Source organism: Mustela putorius, unplaced genomic scaffold (genome assembly GCF_011764305.1).
Source record: "Mustela putorius furo isolate JIRA1106 unplaced genomic scaffold, ASM1176430v1.1 tig00537227_pilon_pilon_pilon, whole genome shotgun sequence".
NCBI classification, from domain to species: domain Eukaryota; kingdom Metazoa; phylum Chordata; class Mammalia; order Carnivora; family Mustelidae; genus Mustela; species Mustela putorius.
The window spans coordinates 6203172-6227527 of record NW_025422368.1 but is presented as its reverse complement, the minus strand read 5'-3'; the positions used below and the strand labels follow the sequence as shown (position 1 = coordinate 6227527).

General features: G+C 42.9%; 1 long non-coding RNA gene across 1 annotated transcript in view; it reads left to right on the top strand.

The window, feature by feature from the left end:
- The window catches only part of LOC123389979, a 49528-nt gene extending 26701 nt beyond the window's left edge, over positions 1–22827 (top strand). Inside the window, exons 2-6 of the long non-coding RNA XR_006604658.1 lie at positions 259–350; positions 5088–5260; positions 13474–13546; positions 14901–15116; positions 19887–22827. This is a non-coding gene — a long non-coding RNA (uncharacterized LOC123389979). The remainder of the gene's footprint in view (positions 1–258; positions 351–5087; positions 5261–13473; positions 13547–14900; positions 15117–19886) is intronic.
- Positions 22828–24356: the final 1529 nt, after the last annotated feature.

Genomic DNA, 24356 nt, shown 5'->3' with positions numbered 1-24356 from the left:
GTAGTTTTGAGAATGGAGTCAGCAGGTTTCTTTAATTCCAACATTGACTGCGGTAGGAAATAATGTGCTTGACCTCATTCTACATCTTGCTGGAAAATAGGATTAATGTTTGCCTCAGAACAGCAGTGTGAAGCTTAATGTTTCAGAGGAGGCTTTTGGACGAGAGGTGTTCAAGGAATCTGACCTGTTTGGGCTGTAAGTGAGATTGGCTGTTTTCTTGTTTCACTAAACAGAAATTCTATTTTCTTCTTCTTTTAGCATCGGCCTGGTGCCTGGTACTTCCTCAGAAGCCGACAGACCTAGGCCTCTCAACTTTCGGGGAAAGTTAGGATGTCTGAAGCCACAGCTAGGTAAACCATTGCCCTGCTGCTTGTTGGGTGCTGTTGCCCTCTCGGAGGACGTGCCTTCCCTGCTGCTCAGGTAGCCAGCCCTCCGCAACTTACACTTGCCATCCTCAGGAGGGTAGCAGGAGGATGGCTTAGGGCTGAGCTGCTTCAGAAAAGGCAGTTAGCCTAAGTTGGGAGAGCAGCCCAGTCTCAGAACCTGGCAGCTAAAGGGACTGGAACCCAAATGACACATCTAAATGTTTGGGAGTAAGGTACTATGAAAATGGGCAATGGCTTCAGTGGACATGTAAAAACTATTTGCCCAAAGCAGCAATTGTGTCTCTCTTTCTCTCTTTTTTAACCTCAGATAAAGGATGGATTTGAAGCTCTTCTCAGAAAACAGGTGGGATTGAGGAGATTTATTTATGACTTACTGGAAGCACAAAGAGAAGCTTTTATTGTTGATAGCTAGCTGGGTGGATGCCAGGAGACACATCCCAGAGGAGCTGTGCTGCCAAGGACTGACACAAAGAGAGCTGACCTAGTCCTTTTTTATGCTGACTGCTTGCTCAGAAATTATATCAGAGGACCGTAGTGAAAGACCCAGTGTGATCTGGAACAATCATGGAGACTTTAGAGCCATCCTAATTCTAAGAAACCATTTGAAGGGACATGGAGAAGCCATATATTCATTAGCTTTACATGGAACTAGTGCTCAGCTCGTATAGGAAAACTGCCTCGAGATGGCTCTGCATGGCCAGGAGTTCAGTATCAGCCTCCTTCCTCTTCCTTTGCAACTACAAATTCAAATTCAAGTTTTCAGCAAATGCCTCCTAAACACCTCCAGCGGGGGTGGGGGATGGGAAATCTAAGGAACACATCATTGCAACCAATAGTTTTAAGTTTGGGAATGTTTTTCAGATTCCAAAATGAAGGTCAGAAGGAGAAAGGGACAGGGTGTGCATGCTGGGATGACTGGGGTGGAAGGAAGAGGGAAAGATCAGGGGAGAGGAAAAGACGGATCTTGTAGGGAAGTAGTAATCCAAAATGGAGAATAATTCATAGATTTTCTTAGATTCAGCCAAACCATAGACTGTCAGGGCTGGAAGGAGCTTTAGAGATGATCTTCCTATCTCTCACTGGTCATCTTACTGATGAGAAACCTTGGACCAGAAAAGTGACTTGTCCAAAGAGGCAGAGCCAGGTGATGGCAGAAACAGGCTGGAAACTAGGTGTACTCACTGTTCTCATGACACCATTGACTTCCCACCATGTCTGCATCTGATTCCCACCGGATAGCTTTGACCTCTCATTCATCACTTTAAGAGCTTTGGACAAAGGGAATAGTAGTCAGCTGTTGGGATTGTGATTCAGTGCAACTTCCTTCTAGCCTCTGTGTCTTGTATCTTCACAATGTAAAGCAAATCAACCATGTTTTTCAACCAATTCATTTTTCATTTGAAAGATCTTCTATTCAAAAGATCTCAGATCTTTCATTTGGAAAATATGAAACTTACATGTAAAAGAGGAAGAAAAACCCCAGAGAATTGCTTTATAATGCAATTCACATTCTGTGATCTTTTATGGTATGGATCCTACACATGGCCCACAACCATCCCGTAGTATCAGCTGCTGTATTCTCCCATTCCTCTCCTCCAGCAGTGCTTTTTTCTCCCCAGTACTATGATTTTGGGTCTTCCAAATAAGCTGGTTGAAGCTGTTTAGTTTGTGGAATATTTGGGGGGAGGGCCATGCCTCGTAATTGGTATAATATAAAATATAATAACAGTGTGTGTCTAGAGCTCAGCCTCAGGTCTTTAATTACCTTCTTCTCACCTTTATCATTGTCTTGCCTTCCACTAGACATGCCGTCGCCTCAACTACCAACAGGCCAATACAGACATTTATATGCCTGTTTCCTTGAGGAGATGGGTATTTGGCCCCCAGAATACTCCAGGCATCTGAGGTCAATCTTGACATTGAATATCCATTCCCTGTTTCCTTGGGAGATGAGGGAGATTAGCCTCTTGATTTCTTCATCTGGACACCAGGACCCAGGCAAGGGAATACACGCAGGACAATGATAAGATGATCTCCCAAATTTGGGAGGAAACATTATATTGATAAATGTTTAAAAATAATTATTGTCCGTACAAATACACATGTTCTAGTCTCAAGAGATTCTGAATCTCCTAGACATATTATTGAGATTTGTGTCTAACCCACTAAATCAGCAAAACTTAATTTGGGGACATGTATTCAGTGTTCAATGATATGCTAAGCAATGTGGGGTAACAGTATTTTTTTTTATTTTTTTAAAGATTTTATTTATTTATTTGACAGAGAGAAATCACAAGTAGTCGGAGAGGCAGGCAGAGAGAGAGAGAGGGAAGCAGGCTCCCCGCTTAGCAGAGAGCCCGATGCGGGACTCGATCCCAGGACCCTGAGATCATGACCCGAGCCGAAGGCTGTGGCTTAACCCACTGAGCCACCCAGGCGCCCCTGGGGTAACAGTATTAGCTAATGTTTACTGAGTTCTTATAACGTGCCAGGTATCTGCTGAGCACTGTGTATGAGTTGTTGCATCTAGCTGTATAGCCACTCCTATGAGATAGGTATTTTTATTAGCTCCATTTTAAATTTTAGTAACTAAGGTATAGAGAAGGTAAGCCATCTGCCTGGTGTCCCATAGCTGGCAGCAGGAGAGCCAGGATTTGAGCACAATCTGCTTCCAGGACTTATAAAGAAGGATAAATGATGGTTCCTACCCCCCAATAAATTTATAATCTAGTTGGGGGAAACATGACTAACACACATTAAAACAATAGTAAATTATGTTAGATGCGCATATATAATTAAATGCTAAATTGGATGCTGTTAACTATGAATGCTTCAGGACATCAGAGGGCACAGGGAGGCATGGACCGGGGAGGCAGGATTTCATGAAGCTGAGCATTGAATGGTCCCTGAGATGTGCATGGGGGTAGGACTGCCTGGGGCAAGAAGGTGGCCAGAGTGCTAGAAGGGGGAGTAAGCAAGATCTGTGTGGGGAGGATGAGGCAGCCGGCTGGATCACGGCCAGGTGGAGCTGATGGGAAGGGCTGATCCAGCTGTAAGAGCCTTTAAAGCAAGCAGAGTTTAGGCTTGGTGCATTAGCGAGGAGAGAGTCATTAAAGACTCTGGATCAATAAAGCAATATTAGAAAAAAGACATTTAAAAGGAAGACGTGCTTGGCAGGACAGAGAGAATCATCTTATTAAAACTGCAGATGATATAAAGCTTGGAAACATATGAAATTGCTCTAAATTATTACCAGTTCTTATTCTCCCATTCAGTGTTAATTCTATTTGATCCTTAAGATTTATGCTTGCATTTATTTCACATTGGCAAGTTCTACCAATTCTCCCTCCTTAAAACTTTTCAAATTTGTCTGTTTTTCTACACTTCCTTGCCGTTACTTTAGTTTGGCCATCATCCTAATGATGAGGGGAGGTGTCAGAGGCCTTTCTGGAAGAGACGGTATGTTTCCAGAGTCCTGAATATTTAAGAGTTAGACAGGAATGAAGGGCAGAGGTAGAAAGGGGTGTGGGAGGGGCACCTGGGTGGCTCAGCCTGTTGAGCCTCTGCCTTTGGCTCAGGTAATGATCCCTGGGTCCTGGGACCGAGCCCCTTTATAAAAAGGGGGGGGGTAGGTAGGAGTGAGGAGGTGGGAAAAAGAGCAGGGGAAGGATAGCATAATGGGCAGAAGAAAGCAAACAAACAAAACAAATGACACGGAATTTGGTGCTAGACAAGGGTGCTACAGGAAGGAAAATGAAATTAGTGAAGGACCACTGGCCGGTGGTAACGGCCAGAGCCAGGCTAGAAGGCTGTTGAACTTTGTTACATGTTTTCAAAACATCAGGTCAGAATTTTATATCCTGGAAGGCAGAACACTCCCAGTGTGGTGGGAGGAAGACCCTTGAGGAGGGGGCATCTGACCTAGGTAGGCCTTGACCACACAGATTAGCCTTCTCAGTGGAGGGAATGATCTTGGCAAAGGCAAGGAGTCTGACACTTTGAAGGACAAGGATCCCGAATACCATACAAGCTCTAGGAAGATTTATCTGTTGTTGGGGGTACAGCACACTGGGAAATGGACCTAAATAGAGATAACCTAAATTTAAGGGTAAAACCCATCTGGAGACTGCTTATAATTTTAGAGAAATGTTGGTGGATGAAATAAGTAAAAAAATGTAATTATCTTTCAGAATCCAGTGAGAAGTTAGTGCTAGGTTTTTAACAGCTTTATTGAGATATAATACACATACCATACAACTCCCCTTTTGAAAGTAGTATGATTCAGTAGCTTTTAGTATATTCACAGAGTTGGGCAACCATCACCACAATTAAATGTAGAACATTTTCATCACCGCAGAAAGAAATCCTGCCCCTCTTTGCACCCTATCCCCACAGCTCCTGGTGATCTATTAACCTACTGCCATCTCTGTGGGTTTGCCTGTTCTGGACATTTCATGTAAGTGAAATCATATCATATAGTCTTTTGTAACTGGCTTATTTCCTAAATGCTAGATTTTGCAACTCCATGATTTTGTTATTAAAATGGCCAGTAGTTGGATTATACATTTTCAAATGAATTAGGAAGGAATAATAGGAAAAATTTAGAAATGATCGATGGGGCAGAATGCTAGTGTAAGAAGAAAGACTCTACGCCAGAAATCAGGAGGTTTGAGTTCTAGTCTCGATTCTGTTTTTAACCAGGTGTGTGATCTGGGGCAAGCCAGCAACCTCTCTGGGCCCCAGGCCTGTAAAATGAAAGGAATGGGATTTGAGCAGTGATTCTCAGCTTTGAATGCCCCACAATTGCCTGTGAAGCTTTTTTGAAAAATATACAACCCTGGGACCTTACCCTGCGATATTTCAAAACTCCTAAGGTAAGTGTATTGTTTCTCAAAGGTTAGAAACTACAGGGCTGACGTGTATTTTAGTTTTCCTAGTAAATCTGACATTCTATGAGGTAAAATTGTTTACCAAAGCATTTTTGCCTAGAGCCTGTGGCTCTTGGTCAAGGTCTTTTGTCTGTGATCAGTCATTACTTCAAATGGGGCAACTCCAGTGAGGGTAAGGATGCAGCAGCTGCTGATGGCTGTGATCCTGGGTGCCTGACTTGAGCTCACTGTGAGTCACAGCAATAACTAAGAGTAATTGGCCTCCCCCAATGCTTCCCACTTTACGGAGGACAGAAATAACTGAAAATAAGGAAGAAGCCATGTGAATAAATAGCATATATGTGGTGTATTGCTAAGCACTGAAATCTGTGAATGTGTAGGGTGTGTATGTGTGAGAGAGAGAGAGAGAAGATGCTTGACATTTTTTTAGTCCACTTCTCCATGGACAGCTGGTCAAATTCCTAACTTGCGAGACTGCTTGGATAGAAGTAGTTGAGTTTAACGACAGAGTAATGCTTACTGAAAGTTTTTAACAACATGGGAGGAGATACAGAATACTCTAGGGGAAGTCTTGGTTTCCCTGTATTCTGTTAATGAAAAGTGTAGACTTCTGAGCCTTCTTCTCAAGTACTAGCAATTTGTTACTTCCGTGCCTTTTTATCTCTCTTCAGCTGCCAAACCCCTTCTTAAAACAGGGGAAGGGGAAGCTAAAATTACAAGCTTTTAGCTCAGTAGGTGGAACATGTGACTTGATCTTGGGGTTGTAAGTTCAAGCCCCATGTTGGGTGTAGGGACTACTTAAAAATAAAATAGGGTGCCTGGGTGGCTCAGTGGGTTAAACCTCTGCCTTCGGCTCAGGTCATGATCTCAGGGTCCTGGGATCAAGTCCCGCATCAGGCTCTCTGCTCAGCAGAGAGCCTGCTTCCTCTTCTCTCTCTGCCTGCCTCTCTGCCTACTTGTGATCTCTCTCTGTCAAATAAATAAATAAAATCTTGAAAAAAAAAGATCATTCTTCTGGAGATGGATGGTGGTGGCATCGACACACTACGTGAATATACTTAATGGCACTGAAAGATGGTAAACTTTATGTTACATATTTTACCACAATAAAAAAGAATAAAAGACAAAAAAAATAATTAGACTAGAAATAAAGTGTAACAGACCAGTTAACAAACGAAAACATAGGGACAGGAAGGCTTGTTGTACTGTACCAGTAAAATGAGTAATCATTCTCTACTTCTGGAAAATGCATCCTAGGGAGATAGATAAATATATAAAGTTGGTTTATCTGAGCATTATTGGTAACCTCAGTAGAAACTGGGTGCTAAAATCATGATATATTCAAAGAATGGGATATTATACAGTCATTAAATTGATAAAGTTAGATTCATATACTACTTTGGAACATATGTATCAGAATGCTAGAAATATTAGAATTATATTAATGTCAGTTTCACAAAAATAAAGCAAGACTTCTTATAAGGTTTATGAATTAAAGCCAAATGATTGGATGGAAGAATATTATTCAGTAAGTGGTGGGAAGTAAACTGCTCACTCAGAAAGAAGTTACTGTACATCATTGAATATCAGATACCGCTGGTTGTAAGACACTTGCTGAGTTCAGAGATGTTAAAATGTGAAAAAGTGTATATCTAGAATTGACCAAATATAATATGTTTAAGGCCAGAAATTTATACATGTTGGTGACTGGAATGAAGGAAAGGGGACATGAAAATCATTAGATTAAGTGAATCTAAGAAGTAAAATGTTGGGGCACTTGGGTGGCTCAGTTGGTTAAGCATCTGCCTCCAGCACGGATCGTGATCCTGGGGTCCTGGGATTGAGCCCTGTATCGTCTCCCTCTCACAATACTGTTCCCCCTACTTGTGCTCTCTCACTCTCTCTGTCAAAAAAATAAATAAAATCTTTAAAAAAAAGAGAGAGGGGAACTGTTTTCAGGTCAATAGAATAAAATTATTTTATACTAAGTTAAAAGGAAGAGAATTGAAAGGCTTTGAAGAGAGGTATAAGATGGCCACAAAAGCATGCACTGAAGGTTAATTTTGTAACTAAACTAAAGGAAACCAGCAACTATCCCTGCTAATTTGGACGCTGTACCATAGGTAATAATAAGTGTTAGCTCATTTACATTTGTGAGATATCTTTCTCTACTTTGTCTCAGGTAGAGGTCAGGCTTTGATTTTTTTTTTTCCTAGATTTTATTTTTGAGGTGCCTAGTTGAGGTGGTTCAGTCTGTTAAAGTTCCGACCCTTAGTTTTGCCTCAGGTCATGATCTCCTGGGATTGAGCCCTGAGACAGGCTCCATGCTCAGTGGGGAGTCTGCCGGAAGTTTCTCTCCCTCTTCCCCTCCCCCAGCTCACTGGGATGCCTGTGCGATCTCGCACTCTCTCTCTGTTTCTCTCCGTCTAAAATAAATGAATCAGTCTTAAAATTATATATATATATATATATATTTTTTTTTTTTTTTAAGGCTTTAACCCACTAAGCCTCCCAGGCGCACCCAGAAGAATGATCTTTTTTAAGGTTGTAAATGCATATTGCCAAGTTGCCCTATAGAAATCAGTAACTGCTGTAGCTCACAATGACTTACTTATCAACTAAACACACATTTGTTAAGAGTCTCATGTGTCAAACAATGTACTAGATTCAGAATAAAATAATTATTATATTAGTTACATAAATCAGTTATACGTAAATATTGTATCAGTTAAGATGGTTTTGTTGATGGGGCACATGAGTGGCTCAGTAGGTTAAGTGTCTGCCTTGGGCCGGAGTCATGATCCCAGGGTCCTGAGATGGAGACCAGTGTTGGGCTCCCTGCTCAGCAGGGGCCTGCTTCACCCTCTGCCCCTCCCCTTGTTTGTGCTCGTTTTCTCACAAGTAAATAAAATCTTAAAAAAAAAATAGATGATTTTGTTGCAAATAACAGAAAACCCAACACAAATGGACAAGCAATAGTTTCCTTTCAAAGCATAGCTGAATTCAGTTCTGCTTCCATCACCAGGATTGTTTCTCTCTTTCTTTTGGTTGTCTTCTCTCCAAGTATTATGTTCATTCTCAAACAGCAGTCTTGCACCCTATTGACTCCATGTCCAGCAGAGAGAGGGAGAGAGAGAGAGCGCACCCTTCTTCCACTAACTCTGAAGATTAAAGTCCCGAGATCTACTTTAATTGGAAGGCTTAGAGCATATGTTCACTCAAACCAGTCAGGAAGGCCATAGGAATGGGACAATAACTGGCTAATTTAGACACCTGTGACTTGTCTTCCACCCTCATCCCAGGGTTGGGGTGGGGGGACATCTGAATCACAAAGACTAAGAGCAGAGAATTCTGATCCTGTTGCTAGAAGAACAGGAAGGGACCCTGGGGTGACAAAAACAATGTCCACTGCCATGCAAAAATAGAGCGAGCTATCATATAAGAAACCATACCCTACGGCATGTAAAAAGGCAGTTTTAAAAAAGAGAAAAGGAAAAAAAAAGAAAAGAAAAACAGAGGAAACAGAGGAAAGGGAGCAAAGTTCTTTCAACACTTATTTTGTATGTAGAATGCCATGCACTGTGCGATGTACTGATGTTCTAAATACGTAAAATATACATATATGGCTTCGGCCTTCTGGAAACTTATATTCTAATGAGAGAAACACATTTAAGCAGATCCAAATAGGCTGAGTGTCAAGAGAGGTGGAGAGGTGGTGTGCTGCAGACCCAGGAAAGTCTTCCCAGAAGAGATGACAGCTGATCTGAATCTTGCCCTGTAACATAAAGGAAGGTGGAAAGACACTTTGGGGAAAAGAGAACTGGGGAATGATAAATCGGTTAGTATCCAAAAACAAACATCTGTTGAATGCTGTCACATGTTAGACCCTTCTCAGCCCTTTTTCTATAATATTTTAAGAAATTAATATATTTAGAGAACAGTGAGTAGCCTGGCATTTTGGAAGGAAGGTTCATGAAAAGGAACACAAAACAAATAAAAACAAACAAACCCCAAAAGATCAGGCTGAAGAAAGCAAGTTGGGGTCAGATTATGGAAGGGCTATATTATACCTAATACCTAATGCAATAGGTATTGGAGCTAATAAAAGTTTTGTGGCAAGGGTTTGACATGATCAAGGTCATGCTCTATAAGCATTTTCCAGATTTGCTACCTGCAAGATGGTGTGGAGTGGAGAGCATTGAATTTGGGGAATCACTGAAGAGGTTGCTAAGACACGCCAGCCAGAGGTCAAAAGAATCCCCGTCTGCCCTCGTGACTCTCAGACACTGCTGACCTCGTAAACTCTCTCCACAGTGCCCTCTGGGATCTTTGTTTCATTGAACTGTCCCCTATATTCTTTTTTCTTTTTTTAATGCTTAATCTCTTTATAGAATGCACCCTCCTCCTCCTCGCTTTACCTAAGACGTGTTCTTTTTCTCCTCTCAGGAATCCACTTCTACTGAACCCCATTGAGCAAAGGTTTGATTGGCCTAGAGCTTGCCTATTTGCAAACCATTTCTAGGCAACCCTCTCATCCTGTGAGGATCATGCAATCCAGCCCTCCCCCATCCTTCAGACTTCATTTACTCTCCCGATTCACTTTTCAACACATTACTTTCTCCTGAAAGTTCTTTGGCCATTGTCTCTTTGATGCTAAATCCAATGGGTTTCACATTTTAACTTGGGGTATTTGATTCTGTTGACCCCTTATTTCTTGACAGATTCTCCAGAAATTATGTTTTTCCTGTTTCTTCTCATACTTATCCTCTGGCCATTCTTCTTTTCTGAAAGTTCTTCCTTCCTTTCCCCACTTCTTAAATGTAAGTGTGCCTTGGGCTTCTTCCTCAGCCATCTTACCTTCTCGTCCACCATGCTCTCCCAGTTGTTTGAATCACTACCCAAGTGTTGGTGAAGTGACAGCTCGCAAATTCACACCCCCAGTCATAGCTTCTCTCCTGATCTTTAGATCTATGTGTCCAACTGCCTACTGGACAGCACTAACTCAGTGTTTCTCTGAAACTCCAATTCTTCATGCCTGAAAGAGTAGGTTCTTTACTGTCTCCCCAGGCTCCCAAGCAAAAGCCTGGAAGTCATGCCAACTCTTCAGTTTCAATAACCACTTTTGGGGGTGCCTGGGTGGCTCAGTGAGTTGACTCTCTGCCTTCGGCTCAGGTCATGTTCCCAGGATCATGGGATTGAGCCCCTCATCGGGCTTCTTGCTCGTGGGGAGCCTGCTTCTCTCTTTCCTCCCAGCTCAGTGCTCGCTCTCTCTCTCTCTCTCAAAACAACAACAACAACAAAACCCCTCAGTAACCACTTTTAACCAGTCACTGAGCATTGTTAATTCTATCTTTAAGCTATCTCCTCTCCATTTTTACTCTAATTTCTTTAATTTGGGATCTCATTTTCCTTTGCCTAATTTATTAGGTTTTCATTTTGATACTTAAAAAAAAAAAGATTTTATTTATTTGGCAGAGAGAGTGACAGTGAGAAAAGGAACACAAGCAGGGAGAGTAGGAGAGGAGAAGCTGGCCTCTCTCATGGAAAAGGGAGCCCAATGCAGGACTCTATCCCAGGACTCTGGGATCATGACCTGAGCCAAAGGCAAATGCCTAATGATTGAGCCACACAGGCGCCCCTCATTTTGACAATTTTCAAGTATACATAGAGCATAATGGACCCCGACATATCCATCGTGTGGATTTAATAATTATTAACTTTTCTTCATAGTTACTTCATCTATTATTTCTACAGTGTTTTAGTGCAAATCCAGACATCATGCTATCTCACCCATTAAACCCTTCAGTATGCTGCTTTGTTTGAGGTAACATTATCACACCTAATAAAATGCACAAGAATACCTTAATCTTACTTAATACTCTATTTGTCTTCCACATTTTCTCTTTACAGTTGATCTAGTCGAGTCAGGATCCAAAGTTACTGAAGTCTCTTGGAAACAAAAACTAAAACATTGCCCTCCCTTGATTCTTCCTGCTGACTGAGTCAACTGTCTCATGTCACCTAAACTGCTGCAGTTGTGTCGTTAAGTCTTTTTGCCTTGGGTCTTGCTCCTTCCCAGTCCTCCCCCAATCTGTCTTCCCCACTGCCATCAACACCATCTTTATAAAATGCAATCAGAACAGTGTTATTTCTTTGCTTGGAACTTTGCAGTGATTCTTCTGAACTGCTACAATAAAATCCAAACTTCTTCCTCTGTGATATAGTGTTTTCATTGATCTCTACCTAAGTGCCCAGTCTCATCTTTGGTTGATGCTTTCTCATACTATGCAGGCCAAAAACATTCCCCCGCCCCCCAAACAACGGGCTCACTCTCTGTCTGAATGCCACATACTTTCCTTGCTTCCACCTGGAAAATAGCCTTCATTTCCTAAAGTTTTAGCTCTAGTTATCATCTCCTTTATGACTTTTTAAAATTTTTATTTATTTATTTTTTCTCTATTAGGTGTTTAAATTCCTTAAACCCCGGTCAAGGAGAATTGACTGTCTCCTCCTTCCACCCTCATCCCTCAGGGCTCCCACACACATCAGCCTTTACACTGCTGGCTCCTTCTGAGACTCCTAGAGGCCTGATCCTAGTCATTGTACCAGTCTTGCCAGCTTTCAGGGGCTTAACACAATAATGGGTTTTCATAAATACTTGGGGATAGGTGAGTGAACCATAAAGAGTGGGTTTACATTGCCAACTAGGAAACACTAGATTTGTTCCAAGGAGAAGATTGTTTTTTGGTTTTTTTTTTAAGATTTTATTTATTTATTTGACCGACAGAGACCACAAGTAGGTGGAGAGGCAGGCAGAGAGAGAGGAGGAAGCAGGCTACCCACCGAGCAGAGAGCCCGACGTGGGGCTCGATCCCAGGACCCCGGGACCACAACAAAAGGCAGAGGCCCTAACCCACTGAGCCACCCAGGTGCCCCCAAGGAGGAATTTCTAACAGTCTCTCCTGCTCATAGCCCTTGAGGCAACAGGCACAGCCAGACTTAGGTCAAGGAGGGGGTCATTCCTATTTGAGAGGAAGGCCCCTACCCCAAGTCTGTCGAGTTCCATCCTGCACCCCAGTAAGAGCCATGTGGTGAGTCAGGATCTATTTATTACAGGACCGTTGGATTCTCAGTAAAGGGAAGCCTTTCTGAGAACATAGTCCTTGGGTGAGGAGAATTCCTTCCTCAGAGAAAGCAAGTTGTCTTCCTGGCCGATATGATTTGTTATCAAGCATAGGATAAACCAGGAAATGGCAGGTTAGAGACAAAACTAATTAGCAAGCTGTTGTTCAGCGCCAGGTGTTTAAGATTTAAGAACTAATTTCATGACCCTGTGCATGGCCCCTCCCTCTTTGTCCTCTATTTTTTATAATAATCTTCCAGATGATGATACTGGACTTGATGATGTCTAAGATCATTTCCAGCTCTACCATTTTATGGTCTAATTTTTATTTAACACCAGCTTAACCTGTTTTTGATACAACAGAGGTTCAAGAAGTATTGATGGCATTTTACAGATATGGACACTGAGGGCCGCTGGGCCAGGGATTTGCTTTAGACCCATGCAGGTCGTGTCAGGGCCTGAATCCTTCCAGAGCTCTGTTTCATTAAGCAACCAATATTTCTGGGCTCCAGGGCAAAATTGCAGTATCTTTCCCTTCAGAAAAGTTGGTCTGGTTTTTCCCCACCAGATCTGAAGAAAAAAAAGAAAACAACAACTAAGGGTCAGAGTATTAATATGAAAAATATTAGAGCACACGTATTTCCCTTCTGCAGACAATGAGGGTTTGAATCTCAAGTCCATGGCGACGGGACTGCCAGGGGGTTGAAGGGGAACAGATCCGAGCTTGGCGGTGGGGGAAGCTGGGGTGGGGGGGGTGTACATTTCATACATTTCAGTGTTGGTGGAGTAGAGTGGGGGGTGGGGCTCTGATCCCAAGGGCACAGTGACAAGGTCAGCCTCACCTCTTCTCTCCAATCTTGGCCATAGCCAGTCTAGCCAGAAAGAGCAATCTGTCAAGTCTAATTAGAGTAGAACAAAGTGAACAATGGGCGCCCAGCTCGAAACTGACAGCGGGGTTGAATGGGGTGGAGGAGCCCGGGAGGAATGTGTGCTTTGTGTGCCTGGAATTGGTTCCTTCAAATGGATCCTTTCCGAACTCAAACAACTTAAACTGGATTCTTCTTCGCTTCACCAGAAATCTGCAGGTCCCTGCGCTGTTTAACACAGGCACACCCGGCAAAAGCCGAGAACCTGGCTCTGTTTCCAAGGTGAGGCTGTGATTGAACCTAGTTCCATCCTGCGTGGTCGGCATGGTGCTGTGTGTGTGCGACTGATATTTACTCATCTGCTCATGTTTCTCTTTTGTGTCTGATTATATTGGTGGTACTAGTGTTTCTTTGATTGTTTCTGAAACCCCTTTTCTTATAAGGCTTGTAGTTGGAGTCTGGAAATTTTGGAACAGCTTGGAATTTTAGTAGGACCACAGATAAGCACATTTAAGGTGCAAAAAAAATTTTTTTATGGTATTTTTGGCTTGTACTTTAAATGGTGTCTCTGATTTGGGTATTTTAGCTCTTGCATCAAAAGTAGGTTTCACAGGAAAAGGGTATGTTGTATACACGAATCAAATGAATATATTCCTTCAAATAAGTACACAAATGCGAGCTATTGAAGCTTAAAGGCTAGGCGTGTTCATAATCTAAAGCCTCAAATAATGGAAGCCTGTAATCAGCAAATATTATATTAAAGACTGATGGCTTGTTCATTTAATCCTGCCTCAGTGTGGGGCATACTCAAAGGTGTGAGAACGCATAATTGTCTGCAGTGGGAGGGAAAGGTTGGGAAGACAGTCAACACCAACATAATTTATAAGTTCTAAGTCTCAGTCTGCATGATTTTACTATTCTTTCCTGGGTATTATCTCAATCCTCGAAGCATCCTGTGAAGTATATTACTGCTATCTTCACTCTGCAGATAAGGACACTAAGGCCTTGAGAAATTAGCCCAAGTTTACAGGGAAATGCAGAGTCAGGCCTTGACCTTCGGCTGTCTGGCTCCAGGTCTAATGTACTTCTCAGCACTGTGTTTCTGTTGGAGTTAGGAGATACTGCATCTTAAAACTCACCAAATTCATAATAATAATGCCAACGTGAGAAATCTCTGCTCATCCTCTGGTTTCTTATGCACATGAGCAAGGCAGTGGATTTTTGTCTGGAAGGTTTCCTACCGCTTACAGTACTTTACTGTGTGTCGCTATTCTTTCTTTTCCAGCAGCGACACTTGTTTCTTTTCTGCTTTCCTTTTTTCCCCTTTCTCTTTTACATACACCTTATTTGAATAAATAATCTGGTAAAAAGATAAATTCTGCCGGGGCTACCCACCTCACCCCAGGCCTTGTCCTTTCCCCAGGGAAATCAGCTGTCAGTTTGGGGTATAACCAGCTGTTTGCGGTGTGTTTGCGTAGATGTGTGTGTGTGTGTGTGTGTGAGTGTGTGTAACATATTGTTTTGTGTCTTTTTAAAAATATACACGGTACCATGCTGTATTTTTTTATTCTGCAGTTTGCTCTTATTTTTTTAAAGCAGGTTTTTTTTTTTAAGATTTTGTTTATTTATTTGACAGAGAGACACACTGAGAGAGAGGGAACATGAACAGGGGAAGTGGGAGAGGGAGAAGCAGGCTTCCCACCCAGCAGTAATCCCGACGCGGGACTCAATCCCAGTACCCCGGGACCATGACCTGAGCCGAAGGCAGACTCTTAACGACTGAGCCACCCAGACACCCCTGCTCTTATTATTTTTGTCAACTTACTATGCCTGTGGAGATCACTTCATGGCGGTATGTTTCAATGTAATTCATTCTTTTTAATTGTTATGTAGCATTCCATGCATTGTCACTCTGTTTCCTCTCTACCTTGCTTCTGCTTTTGAAATGACTTAGTGGCACATCATGTCAACCATATTTGGATTTACGGCGCAGGTAGAGACAGACATAAGCTTTATGGCTCACGGAGCATTAATAAGGAAGAAAGGAAGGGAGCATAGGAAGCACCTACACTCTCACTCTGGGCTGAGGTGAGAGGCCAAGGCAGGCCTGGTGTTACCTATCAGTACATTTGCTATTTCTCAGCCTCGGAATTTAAGCATGTTGTTGTTGTTGTTTAAAGATTTTATTTATTTGACAGAGTCACAGCAAGAGAGGGAACACAAGCAAGGGGAATGTGAGAGGGAGAAGCAGACTCCCTAACAAGCAGGAAGCCCGATGAGGGGCTGGATCCCAGGACCCTGGGATCATGGCCTGAGCCAAGGCAGACACTTAATGACTGAGCCACCCAGGTGCCCCTGTTGTTGTTGTTTTAAACCCAACTGTTCTCTAGAGATACATTCCTTATCTAGAAGAAAGAATAGTAACATACTTGACAGAGAGCTGTGAGGATTAAGTGAGTTAACACACAGAAAAGAACATTAAAACCATGAAGATGGAGACTTGTCAGTTATGAATTGTGTTTATTACCCTCTTCCTCTTTCCCTCCCAACTCAGATATTATGTCTCGAGGCAATTCTCCCAAGAAGGGTAGTTAGTTAGAGAATGGAGCTATAAACGGTGTTATTAGATATTCTGAAGCATGACTGTGCCTAAAGGAGTGGCTTCTGAACGCTGACTTCTCTCTGGACTCAAGTCCCCATGAGGCTGTTTGCTAGTTGTGTGTCTCAGGTAATGTTTTGTGATATGTAAAATAAGGGCAGTAGTAATAGTAAACTTAGCCTGTGGTAAAGTGTAAATGAGATAATGTATGTAAAGTAAATCTATGGCATATCAGCCAGAGAAGCTGCGATATCTGTCTCCACTTCTGTTTTCTTTGGATGCAGTAGCACTCTCCAGTCTCTCCAGTCCTGACAACAAAGGCAGGACTAATCTCAGGATTAAAGCACAGCTATTCATCGCTCCTTTAGTCCATAATCTTTTTCTTTTCTTTCTTTTTTTTAAAGACTTTATTTGACAGAGAGAGACACAGAGAGAGAAGTAATGCAAGCAAGGGGGAGTGGGAGAGGGAGAAGCAGGCTTCCTGATGAGCAGGGACCCCAACACGGGGGCTCGATCCCAGACCCTGGGATCATGACCTGAGTGGAAGGCAGACATTTAACGACTGAGCCACCCAGGCCAGCCTGTTTTTTCCTTAAAGCAGCTCTTTCCTGAGCACCTAATGCGTGTCAAATACTCTGCTGGGTACTGTGTGAAACGTAAAGAAGGGGCGCGGGCATGACAGCACTCTTGTCCTCCAGATGCTTCTGGCTATAAAGTTGGAGTGCCTTAATATGCCAGCTTAACACAGGAAGGGACCTGTCAGATGAAAGGCATTCTGTAATATGCTGTCTGGGTAACAGATAATTATATAAATACAGGATAGTAGTATGAATATACATGCCCAGTGACTACTTTATCAAAATTTTCGGTTAATTACAAAGGTATATAGACTCCATAACACCTGCTTATTTGTTCCTTATCTACCTTCAGAATTATTTTAGAAGCTCATCTGGACCTCACCTACAGAACCCGAACCCTCAAATTAGCAGCTAATGCAGGGCGGTTTCCTGCCTGGGGACTGCTCTCACTTCCTCTTGAGAGTGCTAGAAAGAAGGAAGTCACCAGGAACTGGCAGAGAGGAGCTGCTCTCTCCTCGGCTGGTCTTGACGTGCAGATTTTCTATGAGTCTGGACCAAATAACCAATATTTAGTGAGCAGATAAAATCCCCCCAAAAGCAGGAACTGTAGTAAAGAGCCTGAGGATGCCACATAAAGGGACTGAAAGTACTTACTTTGGGGTGGGGGGATTCCCAAGAAGTAAACTGACAGTATTTCCAAACATCACCCTAGCCCTTCTCAGCCCAGTAAGCTTTCTCTTGACGCACAGAGCCCATTTTCTGTTGTGCATGTGAACCCATTCCAGCCAGCCCACACTGGACATCGAAGGCCACCTCAGCTGTCAAGCACAGAAGCCATGTGTGGCTTTTGATTTAAGAATCAGTCCAGGCAGCAGATGCTCTGAGGGCCCTGAGGGCTTGGGGAGTGGCCTGCCTATTTCTAAGACAAGCACTCTTTGTCTTAATTCCATGCTTATATCTGGGATAGAAAATTCTGAATGTTTTTACTTTGAAAAGAGCTATGTTAAATCATTCTTACTAGAAAGAAGTCATTTATGGTATAAAAAGGTGTGGTTTGTCAGAGAGCCCTTTTCCTGCTGAAGTGATTTCTTAGCAGACAAAGAATTTGCTCGTTAAATCATAAGCTCTGTGAGAAAGAGCTTCTGAAGCATAAGGTGCAGGACATGTAGTTATTAGGTTAAGTGGGATTCAAAGCACTCTGCCTCCATTACCCCTTTTGAAGGCAGCATTTTTATTTTTATTTGATGGAGAAGGGCCCCTCTCTGAAATTTTTGCCTAAAAATGCAAAATAAAAATTTATAGCAATTTATAGCACATTAGAATTCTAAAAATAATTTAGTCCTGCATTTCCAAAGAGTTCAGGGCTCCAGAAATATGCTGTCCAAATAATTAGTAGCAATTACTTTATTTTGCCCTTGTACCAGAGGCGAAAGCAGCTGGTGTATGAGACCTGAGCGAGAGCCCATTTTCCAAGGAAGAACAAAGAGAACCAAGAGAGAAGCTGCTTTGCTTTGTCTGAGCCAACTCCCTCTGATCACAGCCGGAAAGGCTCGGAGCTGTATCCCTCCCCATTACACTTGGTTCAGCAGTCCTGGAGATGTGGGGAGAACTACCTGAACAGTATTAGTGTTATCAGCTGCCCTGTTCATGGATCCTCTCCCCAGAGGACACTTTCATAACACAGTAACATTTAAGGAGACATTCCCTCCTTTACTTCCCTTTCTCTGCTGATAAACAAAATGCCGGGCTTCCTCTTGGATTTTGTCCCTGATTCACAAAGTTACTATATATTCATTGCTCTCCTTTGTGTTCCAAACACTGAGCTCTCCATGCTCACCTGGTTGGATCCAGGCTGTGAACCTAGCCAGTTGTGACTGCAGCCCAAGTCATCAGTACAGGACTTGGGGGCCCAACCTTCCTACTCCAGGACCCTCAAGAAGCCTTGTGTTCTAATTAGGTCCCTAATTAGTGTGTTTCTGATGCTACTGGGAGAAGGAGAGGGTCCTGTTTTGAACCAGAGCCTGTAATTTATGCCTACAGCTATACCCTGATGAGAGGTGTGAATTTTCATGTCAGAGAACAGGGACCCGATAAACAGCATGGCTAATCTAAAGGACACCGTTCCACCTATGGGTCTTTACTCCCTTACTGGAAGAAAAACAGAAATGGGTGATTTTTACACTTAATGTATGGAATCTTTGCTGCAAGTGGAAGGGACTTAGCACATCATTTGGGCAATTGAAGGACAGGGCTCTGGGGAGAAAGCATCAGCTAATGAAGGGCAACATAAAGTTCCTTGCAGCATAAAAAGAGAGGAAGCTGCCCTTTGGCATCATCTTGCAGGTTACAGTTCCCAGCAATCGCGCTGGCTTGAGAACAGCAGCGCAGCCTGTCATCTTTCTCTGGGCTTCAGCCATAGGGGGAGAAAGGTGGTGCCACGATTCTCTCCCAGTGGATGATGCTGACGTGTTCTAAGCAGATGATTGCGGAGGCTCCTGTCAAATGAGTGAAGAGAAAAGGGAAGTGGGGAGAGGAGGAGGGACTCAAGAAACACCACTGCAACAATCCTGGAATAAAAATGAGGGGCCGTTATGGGAAATGATAAGTGCATTCACCTTGAAACCCAGGGTCTTGCCCGTTTTTTCCAATTTGATTCTGATAACCATTTATAATATTTTGTAAATAACTGAAAACAGGATGGGATAAATCAAAATGAGCTCCGATAGGGTTTCTATTTTCTCTCTTCTTTGGGATTATCTTAAATAACAATCATCCTTTCAGGCTTTAGGAAGCATTAAAACCAGCCAAGCCCCTCGAAACATTGTTTCCCAAAACCATAACGGGCCTGCACGTTTCTCTTCTCGATAGAAAGGCTGCTCGGGTTTTGCCCATCACTTTCGGTCTCGCTGGGTAGGGGGTATATCGCGCGGCATCCTGAGTGCAACGGACTTCGGAATGCGGGCTCGGTCTGAGCCGACTGGGTAGCGACGCCACAGCCTCCGGCGAGATCCGTGCTCTCCCCCTTTTCACCGGCAGGCGGCGCTGTGTTTCGCGGCGCCCGCGGCCACCGCCCCGCCCCGCCCCTCGCGGAGCTCACTTCCGCCGCGGCCTGCGGAGGCCGCCCGGTCCCTCTCTTTTGTCGTGTCCTGTTGCGGTAGCTTTTCTCTACCCATCGCTGCCTGCTGACGTTTCTCAACCACCATGCCCTTGTGATAGTTGATACTACTAAAAATGTGATTTTGGGGTCCCTCGAAAGAAAGGAAATCCTAAAAAAAACCCAAAAAACAAAAGCCTGTATTGGGGATTGCGTAATCACTGATTTTTTAAACTTTAAATGCACGTCAACTTAGTCAAATAAAAAGAGCCTCTGACCTGACGAAGAAGGCAATATTTGTTAAAAAGTAGGATGATTTAAAAAAAAAAATCCCCTTCCTGTTTATTCCAGACTCCTTCCGTGTAGAGAGCGGCTCACGAAAATTCAGCTGCGGCTCCATCTGCTGGACGCGCCGCGCCACTGCAGGGTCCTGCCCCGGGAGGCGAGGCGTCCCCGGCGAAGAAGGCCAGGACAGGCTCCCGCACCAAGGTAGCGTTCACATGCAGATCTGCTTATTTAAAAAGAGACTAAACTGACCCTCTGCAAGAAACCAGACAACATCTGTTTTGAGGAGCCCTCGGGTCTCAATGTATTGGCGCGCAGTATCTGGGTGTTCTCTTAGGAAAGCCTGGGGCTTCAGGGAAAAGAAGGAGGCATAATTAATTTCATTACACCCCCACCCCTTTCACGTGCAGCGCTGAAAACTAAAACTGTATTTTTCATCAAGGCACACAGGGAAGTATCAGGAACAGAGGTCAAAATGTATTTGTTCTCCTGAATTTTGCTGAATGGAAAGAATTTCAAAGGTGAAGAGGGTGACAGACATAAAATTAATCTGAGAGTGGGGACGAGTTAAAATGTGGCCTGGCTGTGGTTTCATATAAAGTCAGTGAGCCCTATACCATTTTCCAAACTCTTGAGTCAGTTCTGATTTACTTGAAGATTTTCCTATTTAGGAGACTTCAGGCCCCTTTCACCCAAAAGTCTAAACCCATTTGCAAATGCATTTGTATACACACTTCTGCACAAACCTGCATTCACCATTGTTGCGAACTTTGCTAAAGGCCATAATCAGAAACTGCTTGGAAGTCTGATAGCAGTTTTAGAGCAGAATGACTGTTGGCCCACCCATCTGGAAAAACATGGTATCACTGATAGGAAACATTTCTAATGGAAAAATGTTAGCACATATATTTGTGACTCTCCTGAGACGGATAATAACTTTGTAGCAAAAATGGAATTTTTGTGTTCTGGGATAAGTTTATAATGGTTTTCCTGAAAGATGAAGTAGCTTTACCAACAATCTCATCTATAGGAACGTCACTGGTTATGTAGTCCTTGGGGTGAATATCATGTGATTTCCACACAGTCTGTTTTTTAATGATATCCTTTGGTGCTTTGATAACTAAGCCCTCGTGGCTGAAACTTACCTGATTCTACTGCCACAGTCAATAGTTTCGTGGAGAAAATGTTTACCCTTCACATGGGTACTTGAAGAAGATACACAATTAAGAAAGCAGATGAGAAAGAAAATAAAAATCCATTGCAACGATACGTGGGTGGACTGTAACAGAGAACTAGCAAACTGAGTATATTTTCTGTTTTGAATGAACGAATAGTTACTGGGTACCAGACTGTGACGAGTATGGAAAGGATCAGATGGCTGATGGCTACATCCATCATACCTTTCCTCTACTAATGTATTTGTAGAGGAGAGTCTTTCATAGACTTAAATTGCTTGCTGACACATCAGTACTGTGAGTGGGGGTATGAAGCAGAGAGTTGAATGTCCCTTAGTGAAGCTGCTGTCATGGCCTCTGGCTCAGGACAGTGAGGGAGAGGATCAGAGGTGGAGCAGTGAGGAACCAGATACCTTAAGCCCTCACAGTCTCTCCTCTGTTGTGGCACAAGGTAGTCCCTGAAAACTGAATGTTTTCTCTTCTGTGTTTTTCCTTATTTCCATATTTGTTTGGAGGGTGCCCCACACTTGGAGTCACATATATAAACCACCTGTCACTTTCTTTACCAGACCTCCCAAGAGTATTCATTTAGCACTATTTCTGGTGAACCTAATATAAAAAGCCTGCCCATTCCCTGAGCAATTGGGCCCAGGGTTCAAATATTTTGTTTTTGGAAAAAAGGCAAGGGAAAATTTTTACAGGGATGACCTCTCCCTTGACTTTCAGTCTATTCTAAATTGGGCTCTTGAGAAAATGTGACCGATCTCTCAAGAATATGAAACAGATTAAACTTGGTAGAAATTTCTGTCTGGACCCCACAGTTAGGTAGGTGTGTCTCTCCTGTTCAGAATCCTAACTTCACAGAAGAACTGCCTTGACACTGTCAATTAAGCTCATTTTTTGTTCTCTCAGAATAGATCAGTCCTCTTCTTTGCCCATCCTGCAAAATGTCAGGCTAACACCTCATAAGTGGGTCTTGGCTTTCTGGTCACTTCCTCTGAGACTTCCTTGACCCCCAGGGGAAGAGATTGTGGTCCTGATGAGTTCCCAGAACCTCACAGTTCCCCATCATAGCTCTGTAATATTATATTGTCACTGCTTATCTGTCTCCCATACTAGACTCTGACATTCTATAAAAACAGGGCCACGATTATCATTCTGTTCATTTTCCATCCTCAGTACCTAATTAGTGCTCAGATCAAGCAGCTGTTAGGTAGGAACTCAACACACGGAGGTGGGAGGGAAGGGTATTTCTGAGGGAGGAACTGACATGAACACATACGAAGATATAGACCTGGAAGAGTGCCTAGGAGCATAACTGTGGTTTGGCTGAAGCTTGAGAGGGACTGAAAGGAGAGACAAAAAGCATGGTTGTGAATATTGTGAATTTTAATTTAAGGCAGTGGTTGTGGGAAGATGAAATAGCTGCAGATGTTGAAATTTCTGGTGTATTGTGTATCGGGTAAGTGCTTTGCATATTTTCATCAAAAATATGGAGCCTTGGATCTAGCCCAGTCCACTTGTGGAATATCACTTAATTGGCAAAACCAACCTCCATGGTTAAACCACTCAGTTAAACACTCATTTTCTGTCAGAAAAAGTTTAGCTTCATTTTCTAATTTAAAACAGTATATTCCAGAGCGCCTGGGTGGTATAGTTAGTTGAGCAGCCAACTCCTAGTTTTGGCTCAGGTTGTGATCCCCAGGGTTGTGGGATCGAGCCCTGCATCAGGCTCTACGCTCAGCACAGATTCTGCTTGAGATTTCTTTCCCTCTATTCCTCTCCCTGCGCAACTTTAAATACATAAATAAATCGTACCAAAAAATTTTATGTATTTATTTTTTTAAAAGATTTTATTTATTTATTTGTGAGAGAGAAAGAGTGAGAGCGAGCACAGGCAGACAGAGTGGAAGGCAGAGTCAGAGGGAGAAGCAGGCTCCCTGCGGAGCAAGGAGCCCGATGTGGGACTCGATCCCAGGACGATGGGATCATGACCTGAGCCGAAGGCAGCTGCTTAACCAACTGAGCCACCCAGGCATCCCAAAATTTTAAATGCTATATTCCTACAAGGTCTTCCACCACCTCATTTGTGACTTCTTTTTTTTTTTAATATTTTTATTTTTTATAAACATATATTTTTATCCCCAGGGGTACAGGTCTGTGAATCACCAGGTTTACACACTTCACAGCACTCACCAAAGCACGTACCCTCCCCAATGTCCATAATCCCACCCCCTTCTCCCAACCCCCCTCCCCCCAGCAACCCTCAGTTTGTTTTGTGAGATTAAGAGTCACTTATGGTTTGTCTCCCTCCCAATTCCATCTTGTTTCATTGATTCTTCTTCTACTCACTTAAGCCCCCATGTTGCATCACCACTTCCTCATATCAGGGAGATCATATGATAGTTGTCTTTCTCTGCTTGACTTATTTCGCTAAGCATGATACGCTCTAGTTCCATCCATGTTGTCGCAAATGGCAAGATTTCATTTCTTTTGATGGCTGCATAGTATTCCATTGTGTATATATACCACATCTTCTTGATCCATTCATCTGTTGATGGACATCTAGGTTCTTTCCATAGTTTGGCTATTGTGGACATTGCTGCTATAAACATTCGGGTGCACGTGCCCCTTTGGATCACTACGTTTGTATCTTTAGGGTAAATACCCAGTAGTGCAATTGCTGGGTCATAGGGAAGTTCTATTTTCAACATTTTGAGGAACCTCCATGCTGTTTTACAGAGTGGTTCACCAGCTTGCATTCCCACCAAGAGTGTAGGAGGGTTCCCCTTTCTCCGCATCCTCGCCAGCATCTGTCATTTCCTGACTTGTTGATTTTAGCCATTCTGACTGGTGTGAGGTGATATCTCATTGTGGTTTTGATTTGTATTTCCCTGATGCCGAGTGATATGGAGCACTTTTTCATGTGTCTGTTGGCCATCTGGATGTCGTCTTTGCAGAAATGTCTGTTCATGTCCTCTGCCCATTTCTTGATTGGATTATTTGTTCTTTGGGTGTTGAGTTTGCTAAGTTCTTTATAGATTTTGGACACTAGTCCTTTATCTGATATGTCATTTGCAAATATCTTCTCCCATTCTGTCAGTTGTCTTTTGATTTTGTTAACTGTTTCCTTTGCTGTGCAAAAGCTTTTGATCTTGATGAAATCCCAATAGTTCATTTTTGCCCTTGCTTCCCTTGCCTTTGGCGATGTTCCTAGGAAGATGTTGCTGTGGCTGAGGTCGAAGAGGTTGCTGCCTGTGTTCTCCTAAAGGATTTTGATGGATTCCTTTCGCACATTGAGGTCCTTCATCCATTTTGAGTCTATTTTTGTGTCATTTGTGACTTCTAATTCAAAAGTAGC